This window comes from Dipodomys spectabilis, unplaced genomic scaffold, assembly GCF_019054845.1.
Source record: "Dipodomys spectabilis isolate Male_0828 unplaced genomic scaffold, ASM1905484v1 ptg000163l, whole genome shotgun sequence".
NCBI classification, from domain to species: Eukaryota; Metazoa; Chordata; class Mammalia; order Rodentia; family Heteromyidae; genus Dipodomys; species Dipodomys spectabilis.
In genome coordinates this window covers 9,646,166-9,660,587 of record NW_024870840.1, presented here as the reverse complement: position 1 = coordinate 9,660,587, position 14,422 = coordinate 9,646,166, and positions in this window count along the sequence as shown.

The window sequence follows — 14,422 nt, the reverse complement described above, 5'->3', positions numbered from 1 at the left end:
GACCAGGAAACAAGACCAGGAGACACTCGGCAACATTCAACCATTGAATTCACCAAAAAACAAAGGACACTGGGGAAATAACCCCAGAGAAAAGCTCATCACTTAGACATTGAACTTGGAAACACATAGGAAAGACAGAGACAGACAAATCACTGGTACAAACTGGGGGGATTATGTCAAGCCTCTTGCTATCAACTTCTCTCTCAGGAAGTTTTGTTTTTCCCCCACCCTCTGCTGGCTTTTAGAATTGTCATTCTGGGACAAGAGGGGAAGAAGAGGGGCAAGGTGTCTTGGCACCTGCTTGCCCTATGTAAGCTTTAAGCCTTCCATACCCAAATAACAAAAAAGGAAAGGAAAGGGGATCAAACCTACAGCATAGTAAGGAACCACAAGTGTCATCCGCTCATCTCTCACCTTTCATAGAGGTCCACACCATTCCCCCTCCCTTACCTAAGAAACCAAGAGTCTGCCTAGGCCAGAAACAATAATGCATGCTGAATGGATGAATGTAAGCTAAATCACTCAGGTCCAGACTCCAAGAACACTCATTAGGCTGCATGCAAGTGGCCTTGCTCTCCATATTATTCCAACACTTGTGCAAGTAGCCACATTGAAACTCAATTCTTTGGGACTAAAATCCTACTGATTTTTTGGCCTCTCAAAAATAAACTTAAGGAGCCTATCGACCAACTCTTGAAACAGCATTCCAGACTAATAGGCACTGCCTTCTGCTTAAAAGACAAAACAAAAAACAAAACAAAAATTACGTTTTTCCAATTCAAATTGTAAAATTAAAAAAAAAATCTAAGAACTTCAGTTCCTTTTTAGGAATAAAAGCTAGGCCAGCTATTTCCACCTGGAGGTTTACTAGAATGAAATTTTGGTTTAGGTGAATCACAAGGAGACTGGAAATAGTTAAATGAAAGGAAGTGCATACATAAATTCAATTATCATGCATGAAACATGCAAATGATTTAAGCGCTGCATCTGAAGCTCTAGTTTATATTCATTAATCTCAGGTTGCACTTTTGAAGGAGAAAGACATGCTAATTGGGTCCAGATTAATGCACTCCCAAACCTCTCCAATTTGTTTTTAGGTGAGGGTTAAATGATATGTATTAAAATAAACACAGCTGCTCATCTGCCTCCACCTTACCTCCCCCCACCACTCCACCTCTACCTCTACCCCCAGCTGGCTACTTCCCAGCCTCACTGTTCCCCCAGATGGCTCACCCCTCTCTGCCCTCCCCCATCTGTCTCCCCTCCTTTACCCAGCCTCTTCTTCCCTTAGAGAAGGCATTAAAACAAACTAGCATCCTAGCATCGTCCTTTTGAAAGTACACCCTACTTAGTCATAATGATAGCCCTACTGATTTAGTCATTTCAGTATTTTCTCTTTCCCCACAAGTCCCCAAACTCTATAAAGAAAATTAATAATATCTCACATCCAACCATGCTGAGTTGTGGTATCTGAAATGTACACAAATGGGAAAAGCAGTCTTAACATATTCGTGGACAGTGTATTCTCTCTACAAGTTTGAGTGATCATCTTTTGGACAAGGACTGAGGGTGGTTTGAAAGAGTCAAGTCCCCAACTTGCTTGAAGCCCTTACGGTTGGCATAGTGATCTTGTGACTCCGTTATGTGGGAAACTAGAGACTTGGGAGTTTTGTTACATGCTTCTGTGGCCCAAAAGACCCTTGCTTTCTTTTATCCCTCCTCTCTGGCAAACTTAGCCTTCAAAGAAGACAGTTATTATTTATTTACTTATTTATTGAGACATTACTTGTAGACATAGAGGATATGTTTGGAGGATAATCTTATCCTGTAAGTAATGACGCTTTTGAATTAGTAAAATAATCTTTTCTTGGATCCGATCTCCAGAAAAATAAAACAAAGTGTGTGTGTGTGTGGGGGGGGGGGGGGAATAGGGAGAGACCACGAGTTACTGCAGATAAACTTAGGCCCAAAGCTGAGATGGAAGGGGATCCTTTATTGAAGGCATAGCTATCAAAATCCCCCATCAAAACCCATCAAGGGGTTAAATCAGGCACACACATGTACACATGCACATATGTGAGCACGTGCATGCACGCACACACACACACACACACACAGCCTTCAAACTAATTTCACACTGAAAGTGACGTTTAATTTGAATCAAGCTTGTCCCCTAAGGAGAAGGTTGGGCTTGTCAGTGTAATTATTGGACTGGTATTCCCTCCCCTTTCCTCTTTTCATAGGAATTGAAAATTCAGATTGACCATTAATCATGATGTGACATGTTCCCTCTCTCTCCCTCTCTCTTTTTTCCTATTCCAAAAATCAAATGATAGCCTTGAATCCCATCTGAGTCCCCATTGGTTGGCTAATTTTCCCAACCGGCATTCACAACAGAGAGGACAAGAACAGAGAGCACACATACACAGAGAGACAGAGATTACTGGACAGGCATGCACAGCACTGCACACAAAATACAGACAGCCGCAGGCTCAGAGGGCCTTTCCACCTAAATTGATTTCTGCATATTTGCAAATGGAAAATTAGTCATAGTAAATAACAACAAGAGTGAAAGTGATATTAAACCTGTCAACATGATGACAAATGGCCTGAGCACTCTCTGGTTAGGCAATACACTTAGGATAGTCATTGCTCCTAAAAGAGAAAATGATTACATGCTAACCAAACCCTAAGTACAAGCTAAAGATATTCACCTCATGAAGCCATTCCTCAACTAGCCCCTTGGCACTCGCCGGAATTATTCGCAGCACGAGCTCTACTTTCTCATTTTCTGCTGTCTCCATGTGGGTAATTTCTTTCTCGTGATTAAAAGTGAGCTTGGCAGATCCTTCAAAGCATGGTTTGAGATGTGGTGGGGCTTGGCAGTCCATCCTTTGTTTAAGGCAGATTTCTAAGATTCATCATTGGACTTTTAGATGGGCATATCAGGGCCATCATTACCTAAAAGGAATGGATTTTAAAGACAAAAGTTGATAGGTATATTTACATGAACATATATATATATATATATATATATATTTATAGAGAGAGACAGAGAGAGACAAACAGAGAGAGATGGAGAGAGAGAGAGTGCTAAAACATGCCACTGACAGATGAAATGAACTGTTTACCTTGGAAAGAATAGGCGGGCTTTCTCTCTTCCAAATAATCAGTCTAGCTTTTCTGAATGTCATGCAGAAGCGATTCTGTCTCCTTGGACTTATCCAGCATCTGAAGTCGTGAGATAACCCTGTAACATTGGTCTTCTTCCCCTGGCCCCTCCATTATTAGCCTCCTGGTGAGTGAGATAGAATACAGTGAATGTAATAACCCTACTCCACACAACAGGCTCTCTCTCTCTTTTAAATTGAAAATCCCCTTATTACAAAACAAGGGGTGTTCTTTTTCTTCTACCTTTAAGTAGGACTGCCACATTCATTGCTTTTTACAAAAACGCAGCTGCTTTTTTAAGCTACAGATAAATAGAATCTGCTAGGCGGTAATTCGACTCAGTCTGAATGCATTATTTTCTTAGACACTTTGGCGAGGGGCTTTTTTTTATATTATGAACTGGAAGGAACAAGGAAAATCCTTTTCTCTTCTAATTATGAATGTGTTTTGTTCCCTACGATTAGCCTACAATGTCAGATTGATCTTTTTTCACTGCAGCCAGTTCGATAAATCAACTTTTTTTCTAGATAATTAGAGGGCTAATGATTAAGTCTTTATGAACTTCAATGACAAAAATAAAAATAGCACAGGGGAAAAGCAAATGCAAATGCTGAAGTCATAAACAAAGACCATGGTCCACTGATGTCCAAAGAAATGAATCTTGTTTTGACACCCAAAGGTAAGAGAAACAGGATGTACTTGTTGATGTTACTTCATTCAACTTTAATAAAAATTAAGGCTTTCCATGCATCTTATTGTATCTGTTCAATTAGAAAGGAAAAATGACATACAAATTTAAAAAGTTACATTGCTATATGCAGGACTCAGACTCCTTGGGTGTCTTGTTTATTTCTGGCAATAGTTGCTCATTTTAGTAGTCATTCTCTTACTTTCTGAAGCAATACAATCAAGAGGAAATACAGTGACCAAGTGTATTCGAGCTAAGCTTCTGCTGATGTTGTTGGAACCCCAAAGATAAACACTTGAGAAAAAACGATGAGTTCCTAGTAGTGTCAGAGGGCAGCTTCGAGTCCCTATTAGCCTAGGCATTAGATTAATTTTGATCCCAAGGTTGATATTTCAGACTATAACATTACAACAGACTACAGTGGTCATGCACCAATTCTACATGGAAATATTATTGCCGTGCCAAGGGGGAAAGAATCCCAGAGGGTGTCCGTGGGGTTCCAATTAAGGAAAAATAAATTCTGCTTCTGCTGTCACCCTGGCAGGAAGAGGAGATGACCCCTGCACCCCAATGCACAGGGATGAGACCCTCCACAAATGAAATGCAGATGGATGGCCCTGGCTGTCTTGTCCCATCCCTTCCTGTGTCAGGGACAAACTACATGCCAGATAGGATCAAGAGTGACTTATTCTTGTCTGCTTATATTATTTGATTTTGTTTACGATAAGGGTATTGGGAGCAACGAAAGGCATCTTGCGCAAAGTTCCTCCCCATGTAAAACCCTATTCTTTTCACCCCATTTTCCCACCACTTAAAACCAAATCCAGTATTTATTTGTTGTTGCTGTTTTGTAAACTCTCAGAGCCTCAGTGTCTCCCCCTTGTAAATGGAGGAAGATAGTTATACCAGTCATACTCGGCTCCTTTGAAGACTGAGGTTACATGAGTTATGTGTGTGAAATCTGAAAAATAGTAAATATTTAATAAGAAGCAGCTATTAATATTCTTGGCACTGCTAATTAAGTTTCTTATTCCCTTTGCGCCTCTCTACCTGCAAGTTCTTTTGAATTCCTCAGTCATCCCGCAATCTCAACAAAGCAAAATAATACCCCAACCCACCTCATTGCTTCCTTCCACTTGATTAAACTCTCTGTGCAATGACAAGGAAAAGCCTGAGATGATGTCTTTGTTTTACCTCTGGGTCTGGAGGGGAGAAGAAAGATATTTCTTAAAAATGAGGAAAAAGGAGGCATTAAATATGCAATGATAAGATTCACTCTAGCTCTGAAAGAAAATACTAAGTCTAGCCAAGTTTCCAAGGTAGTATGACCTCCACAGAGAAACACTAGAACCCATTAGGCTTTGAAGTAGTTGTTTTCTGATGCCCAATTCGAGTTAGTGCATCTCCCTCATGACTGCACACCCATGCAGACATACACCTACATTCATAGTCTCTCGGGTGCCCGGCAGCAGCACGCAAGGAACAAACTTGCTTTAATTACCATACCTAAAAGTCTTCCCCAGCTGATGATAAAAGCACTAAGCTTACTGCCAATATTGGGTAAATGTGAGTTTGCAAAACTGCCGGAAGACTTCATCTACTATTAAATAATATACTAGCGAATCATGGCCAAGTTTTAAAAGACAGCATCAGGGCTAGGCTGAAGAAGGATTAAATTTCAAATGACAACATGGTATACTTCGTAGGGATTATTGTAAATTTAACTGAGAAAAAAAGATTTAAACATTGTTCTAAATGGAAATGATAAGTTACAGGCCTAAGGTTAACACTGGCATAAATACATTCAGTATTTTTTTAAAATAAAAAACAAAACACATAGAAGTCAATTTTTAAAAAAATTAGTTCTCTATCCCCTTTTGAAGCAGGGTCATTTGAAATGATTTCATTTTTATAATGCCAAATATCTTATGATGATCAGACTAGACAAGCAGCGTCCAAGAAAATAGTCTCTTCGAAGGGCAACTTCAAAAAGACATTTTTTTCCTTCCTATGGCTGCTTGCCTCCCAAGCCACAAAGAGGGCTTCAGGCTCCACTGGCCACAGGAAATTCCAGCCAAGATCCTAATCTCTGCAGAAGGCAGAAAAAGGGGAGGGTGGCCCAGGGCAGCAACCCAAGAGTGTGCTATTTTATTCAGTATGTCTTACAAATGAGGAAACACCAAGAATCACATTGAGCATGGAGATGCTCTGAATATGAAAAGTAACACAAGCTTTTAAACTCCTTGTCAAGATTTCCTGACATCCAACCATCTCACGAGGTCAAGAAATATGTCCCTAGCTTCTGTTTTTCTGTTCTCCTTCAGAGAACATAGTGAAAAATGAGGCCACTTGCCTGCCTTTTAGACTGTCACACGTGGCTAACTCTTGCCTTACCACAAAGTATCTTCATAGTATTTGGGTTCACAGAAGAGAAACCCAAAATCGATTTAGAACAAGAGAAATTCACATATTTTAGCTTCTTTTATATTTTTTAAGAGTGCATTCGGTCTAGTTAAGTTGAAACAGAAAGTTTTATCCAAAGAATATCACGAAGGCATATGTAATGTAGGTTATAAATGGAGACAGAAGATAGAATGATATTTAAAAGCCAATTAAATTTAATAAGGGCTTCTCAGAGATCAACAGGCCAGCTAATCTTCTGTGGGAATATTTTGTTTTATGAAGAGGTCAAAAAAGTGGGAAGTTGTTATGGTTATATGTTCTTCAGTGTGATCCACTAGCAAAAAAAAAAAAAAGAAGAAGAAGAAGAAGAAGGGGGAAAAAGAAAAGATGAGATACATGGATTTCTATGTGGAATGGATGGCAGAGCCAGGATGCAAAGAATAGATAAGTTAGAGCTGTGGAGGAGCTAAATTTGAAGGCAGACAGTAAAACGGATTGAACCTTATTACCTTGAGTCCCTGAGAAATTCTCGAGACAGTTGGATGCAATTTGAAAAGGTCAGAAAAATATTTCCTGCACAGCATTACTGCTTTATGGTTTAAGGGTGTACATTTGTGAGATGCCAACTCTAATCATTTTTATTGACTTTGCTTCCCAGAGACAGACAGACAGTCTGGGAGACAAGACTAGTAGATAAGAGAAAGGCAATCTTATAAAATGAAAATCTCTCTTATTTCCTTCTCTCACTAGTGACAGTGAACAATTCCAAATCTTGCCCATTTAAGAAGAAATTACCCCAACTTCCCACTTAAGACTGATAGAATGGAAATAAGATCTAAGAAAGTTATTACTTTATGTCTAGTGAGGTTATTTCCTTTTAATTGTGATTTATTTCACTAAGTATTAGGAAAGAATAATGTCGTTACACTGTAACCCAAAATGTGAATGTTTAAAATGAAATACAATTAATCATATAGTATGGATGGATAGTCATTTATTGGCAACATCTCTTGTGAAGGATGGCTTTGTAATCAATCAATAAACCAACCAATCAATAGAAAAGGGGAAACCCATGGGAAAAGTAAAAATTAAATTAAGGTATTATTTTAATGAAGGCTCTATTATTATTAAAACCATTCCAAGTACATAGGAAACACAATTTCTTGCTTTACACTAAATGAGATTGGTATAGAATAAGAGAATGTGTTAGCAAATGTGTTTATGGGTATTTTAAGCTGTTTTTATTTGTTTTTGCATGCAATTATAAGTCACAGTTGACTTTTCAAGACAGAATGGCACAATCCATTTTAGCCCAGCAAAGTTTTCGTTAACATCTAACTTCTTTGTCTATGAGGGGCCTTGTATCTGAGAGGCAAATACAACCTGATTGTTCTTCTCTTGTTCAGGAGGAAGACTAAACATTTCAGTGATCTTAAGACCTCCCTGTATACTTTTAAATATATAAATATATTTTTATGATGTTTGGGGCTCATCAGAAGATCCTGGAAGCTCACTGGGGTGTTTTCAACTTGTAATATGATGTCTTTGCCTAGGGTCAGACATTTTGCTCTGATCAGTTCAGCAGCCCACAGGACTCAGGCATTTCCTTTGATAACTAGGCCACCATTAACAGCAGCACAAGCATCCAGTTGTAGGGTGATTTTTCCCCTAATGTCAGGACTCTAAAGAACAAATAACAGTGCAAGCTCACTAGTAGACATCTGGATTCTTCCAGAGAGGATAGAAACTTCTCACTTACAGCTAACTTTTTTTTCCCTTTCTATCTCACTTGAATTATTTGGCATTGGTTAGATACAGGCAAAGTTTAGTGAATGAAAAGAATTTTCCCTTATGGAACCTCTTAGACCTATAAGATAAGAAGAATCTACTGAATTTTATGATGATGCATAGAAAGCAAATGACTCACATTTTAAAACCCGAGGTGTCTCACATCTTAGTTTTTGTACTCTTTGTCGTGCTACCAGAAAAAGCATTTAATACTCCTATCTTTGATTCCTACTATATAAGTTCTTATGAGCAGGAATTCAGACCCTTTTGCTGATTATTAGATTATTTATAGTGATGATTGTAACAGCAATCCTGAAAGTTTCATTAGTATAAAAAGTAACAATGAGGAAGTGGCGCTGTGGCTCAAGCGGTAGAGCGCTTGCCTTGAGCTGAAGAGCTGAGGGACAGCGCCCAGGCCCAGAGTTCAAGCCCCATGACCGACCAAAAAAAAAAGTAACAATGATCATGAAAGCAGTGACAGTGAATTGAGTATATACCTTGTGTGGGCACAAGGTCCCATGCACATCAGTGCCCCATTTAACCTTCACAACCAATGGAAGAAAATGAAGATAAGGGGGCTTGGGCGGCCAAGAGATTTGTCTGGGCTTGAAATTTTGTCTGTATTGGCAGTTGGAATCAGACTCTGGCTCATTTCATTCTATTCTCTATTCCAGAGCTGTGAGCTTTTAACCAGTTTCCATGGGCATTACAGAACCTGAAGGGCTGACACAACATCATTGGAGGTGTGTGGACCCAAATCACTGCTCGTATCCACTGAGCCCTGGCCACATTTGCTAGATGTCTACTAGTTGTAGTTAATTGCAGTTGTAGAGCTGTAAATGAGCAGTTGTTTTGAGGCACTTTTTTGTCCTCTTGAAACTTAGATCAACAAGCATATAATACACAAATAGTAGACTCCTTAATCCAACTATAGCATTCACTAACACCTAATAAATTCTGGACTCTAATGACACACAAATTGCTTTTCTATTTAAATTATCCTTGAATTATATGCTCAGAGAAGACCAGGAAGAGAAAATTTCTCCTTAGATAGGGCTGCATTAAGGACAAATGTGTTGGCTCAGTGGATCATTTTTCAAATGCAACTTTAAAAGGGAAAATGTATAGCTATTTTGTTATTATCACAGGCAAACCAACAGAATAAAGAGAAAATAACACTAGGTCACAAAGGTTTAGCACATAAAACAGCACAGGGCTTTTGATTGCAACAAGATGTAACAAACATTGCCAGGTTTCAACAGACAGTGTGATTTGATCATTATTTGACAATCATTTGTTTCAACCAATTTACTCACTGTACCCTTAGCAATGTTTTATCTTATTTACAGACAGAATATGGCCACGGTGACAAAGCGCTGGTGGGGATGCCCAATACAAATTGCCCATTTTCACTTGCAGCAGAGGTGTCTTTTGTAAGCTTCCTCTGATTCATTTCTGTCTGGTTTTCCTTGGCAGTCCCCTTGGCAGGAGGGGATATCTTTTCCCCAACTCTGAAAGGAAATTCTTGTACTACTAAAGCTGTCTTGGAGCTCAGGAGGCATTAAAAGAGGCAGTAGGAGAAATACTGGCCTCTACCTATTACAGAATGATATTACTGTTGAATTGGAACTTTGCAGCTTCCTGGAAAGTGAAGAGAATAGGTAAAGAGGAGGCCAATCTCTCCCCATCTCAAAAAACAAAACAAAAAAGAAAGAGTTGAAGTCTGCAGTAGGAATTTCCCAGTTTCTAGATCTTTGCTTATCTCAACAGAGCAGGAGGAAGAACAAGAAAGAGCGGTCTCTATAATGTGTGGTCTTGGAACTCCTGAAGTTCTTGGAAACAAATGTAGTCAAATTTTCAACCTAAAATATCCTCCAACGTCATTTAAGTTTAATAGCTCATATTAAGAAATTAGATTGTAAGCCCTATTTATCTTTAAAAGAAGATTCCTGAAGCCAGGCACTAGTGGCTCATGTTGGTAATCTCAGCTACCCAGGAGGCTGAGATCTGAGGATCATGGTTTAAAGTCAGCCAGGGCAGGAAAGCCTGTGAGACTCTTATTTCCTATTAGCCACCTCCCCCCCCCCCCAAAAAAAAAGACCTGAAGTAGAGCTGTGGCTTAAATGGTAGAAAGCTGTCCTTGAGTATAACAGCCCAGGAACAGCACCTAGGACCTGAGTTCAAGCCCTAGGACTGGCACCAAAAAAAGAAAAAAGAAAAAAAAGAAAGAAAGATGCCTGAAAAAAATGTTTTTAAGACAAGTTAATTGGCTAATGTCTATTTTTCCCCCAAATAACAATTTACTTGCAAAATAAGGTACACGTGCATTAAAAACAAATCTCTGTAATCAAAGTGCTGAGAGAAAAGATCAAGGTAACTTGTTTATATGAAGTTTCTACTTTCCCAGATTCTTCCTGTAAGTACAAACTCCACTTCAGACGTTAATATAATTAGAATTAACCCTCCAGGTTTAGTGCTAGGAAAACAAGGAAATCATGGTAGTTCTAGTAATGGAAGCCGTTAACACACCTCAGACATTGTGGAGAAGAAAAACAGAACTCTTCCAACCTGGATCGAATGTAATCATTAAGCAATTTCTAGAGGCTGATTATTAGATTTTTATTCTAATCATTCCTTCAGCAGTTCAATGTTGCAACGTTAAATGATTTGTGTACCTGGCTGTCCTTCCCAAGAGGATTCTGGTAGTACGAGAACCTGAATTCTATCCTGGTCCATTTTCTGTGAACTAGAGGATTCTCCAGAGCATATTACTTCCTATGTCAAGAGAGTGCATGGCTTAAATATTTTTTGAATAAATTTTCAAAATCAAATTTGAAAGTTTTCGTGAGAGATGATCCTCCCCGTGGGTGACATGAAGCAGAACCTAAGGGGCAGACAGGAAAATAATTAGCATAAAGTGTATTAGCATATAGATGCCTTTGAAATAATAAACAGGAGAAAACCAAAATGCTTATCCCCAAAAGAAAGTGATGAGAAAATACGAAATTAGCAAACATTTCTCGCATGACAACCCTTGCCTGAAAGTCAGAACATTCTCATCCGTGAAGGTGCAATGACCAGAAAGAAGAAAGAACTCCCAACCCTCTCTGTCTTACTCTGTTTTTCTTCATTAGTACTACATTAATATTCTCAAGTGATGGTTCACCTCATGCCACACCTAAAAAGAAAACTAAGAGGAAAGCTAAGTGCCTTCCTCTACTTACTCAATGAGCCACCATGAGGTATTCAGAGGCAATATTCTCTTTGCCTTGTATTTTTCCTTCTTTGATCTGTGGTCCTATTTTTTTTTAATAAGGCATACCAAATGCTGGGCTTGGTAATTCAATTAGCAAGGGGTACCAAGGAGCCTTAGGTTAAAAAAGAAACCAAAAGGTACAATATTCAGTATTTATTTTAACCATTAACCATGAGTTCTATGATTTTGTTTATATTTTAAATGGGTCCTGTCTCTCAAGATAGTAAAATAGCATACTATAGCGTAATAGGAAGAATATACTCATTGGAGTCAGTCTACATTTTTAAATCTGACCCAGGCAATATTGGATAGGATGATTTAGCGTACCTATTTTTAGTTTTTTCTCTTCTAAGACAATGATCCTGTAATCCCCTAGTCCTGGTGGTTGTCACAAATAGAGGGGATATTGGGAAACTACCTATGGGGCATCACAGGTGCTCAATAAAAATAGCTAAGTTCATTTTCCTCACTGGCATTAATTAAAACACCATAGATTTGTCCCTGTAGGATTTAGTAAGCCAAACACCATCTCTCCTCCTGGTCCCATCAACATTCATTATTAAAGAAAGAAGCCACAAAACACGGCTTGCTCGGATCCATGGTGGCAAGGATTATAGAGTAGAAAAATTACACCATAAACAGCAAGGTCAAGAAAATGTGCACCCTGGAAGACATAGTTCATCCCATGAAGATAAGAATGAGCTTTGAATTTACCTTTGAAACCATGAATGTTTTATATAGCTCAAAGGAAGTAAGTATGATACTAAGGCTAATTTAAAGATTTGCCTAAGACACCTGACACCAGTGAATTCCCTAAGTCTCATGTTGGACAATTAAACTATAATACGCCCATATCTGGATGCCATAGCAATATTTTGGTCTTTCTTTTTTAAACCATTTAGTTATTTTTTTAATATTTTTTTATTGTAAAGATACTGTACAGAGGGATTACAGTTAGACAAGAACATTTCCTATCGAGCATTGTTACCCATCCTTTGTTTTTCCCCTACTATCCCTTCCCTCTCTACTTCCTCCCCAGTCCCTCCCTCCCCCTTGCAAAGTTGTAAAGTTTGTTTTCAACATGGTGTCTTGTATGTCTCATTGGTACAATGGGTCAACCTGTATTCTTGTTTCAGCATTTTGTTATTTCCCTTCCCCTCCCCAAATTAGAAAAATCTATACAAAAGATGTAGGGCACTGGAATCAAATACAGTGACCACAGGGGTTATACCATAGGGGGAAGAACATACAGGAGACACAACAAAATCACATAATCACTATCAATATAACAGTTCACTTTATCAAAGGATGCTTTTCCCAGAACACCATTTGATTTTGGTTCTAAACTTCAATTGGTGCTAATGACTTCAGAAATCTATATTTTGGGTTTTTGGGGATACAAAATGAGAAAGGAAACCTTCATTACAAAATTCTCAATTCCATATGGATTTGGGAGTCCATTTTGGTTTACGTTCCTCCTTTCTTACAGGTCTCCAACTCATCCTTCATTATTTAACATTTGCTTATGTGTCATCATCACTTTCTTGAATCCTTACATCACTTAAGTACTCAAGATGAAGAGTGGGACAGAGAAAAAGAAGAAACAAGGACAATGACAAGACGTTCAAACTGTATGTTTTCTTGACAAAGATGTGGCTTAGTTGAATTGAATTTATGAGAATCATGTTGCTGAGATATTTTGACTGCTGTGCATGAACACAGAGAAATGGTTCTATGTTTGCGCTTCGAGTTTAAACCTCTCTTACTGAGTGCATTGGGTGGCAGACACCATGTGTGCGACATTCCTGCTCAATACTATTTAATCCTCAATTGGGACTCTCACAAAGGCCTCATTTGCTGTCTTTGGGGACTAGTTTTAAAAATAAATAAACCAAAAGCTAGTGGTGGCTTGGCTTTCAGGTTTGCAGATATTTCGATATCCTCATGATTCTGTCAATGGCTCCTCGAGCTATGAAAGGAAAGGGCCTGTTTCATGAAATCAAAGAAATGCACATGCATAGAGAAGGTCTTCCCCACATTCGGCTAGTCATACAGTTAGGTGATCCATGCTCTCTTCTTCAATCTAGAGAGGATTTGAGGCTCTACCAATTTGTTTCCTTAAGGATACTTCAACTTCTTACAGGGTCTTGTTTTAATAATAATGATGTACAGATACATTTGAGTTTCAGAACTTGAAAACCTTACAAAGGGAATAAGATAAAAATTAAATCTTTTTACTCAGGTTCTACTAGTTATTTAAAGAATTCACTTGGCTAATGTCTCCTATCTGAAAGAAAGAAATTAAAATGTCCCTGTCTCCATGCAATATGAATTTTCCACAAAAAAATCTGTTCTAATTAATAGACAAATTCAATAAAAGTCGTCATACAAAATCAATACACAAAATAATCAGTAGCATTTCCAAATACTAACAATAAATTATATGAAAAGGAAGCCAAGAAAAGTATCTCATTTCTAGTAGAGACAAAAAATAAATAAAATACTTATGAATAAATTTAGCCAAGTATGTAAAATATCTGTAAGAAAACAAACATCAAAGAAAGAAATGGAAGCAATGCAAATAAATGGAAAGATAGCCTGTGCTCATGAATTAGATTTATATTATTAGAAATCAAGTGTTTCCCAAAGCAATCTAAAAAAATTAATACAATCTTCATCAAAATTATGAAAACTTTTTTTCATAAAAATAGAAAAAAGTCCCGCACTTCATGCATATAGGAACAGAAAAACACTGAAATAGATAAAATAATCTTGGGTAAAAAGAAACAAAATTAGAAGCATCAAATACTTAGCTATCATATACTACAAAGCTCTAGTAATCAAAACAACCCAGTACTGGCATAGAAACAGACACAGACCAATGAAACACACTACTGAACCCAGAAGTAAATCAACTTATTAACAGTCAATTGATTGTCAACAAACATTTCAAGAATGCATGGTGCTGGGAAAACTGGACCTCCATATGTAGACGAATGGTAATAAAGCTTATCTCATGCCATGTGCAAAATTCAACTCAAAATGGGTTAAAGACTTAAATGTAGATCTGAAACTATAAAATTATGAGAAGAAAAGATACGGAAAGAGATTTCCCT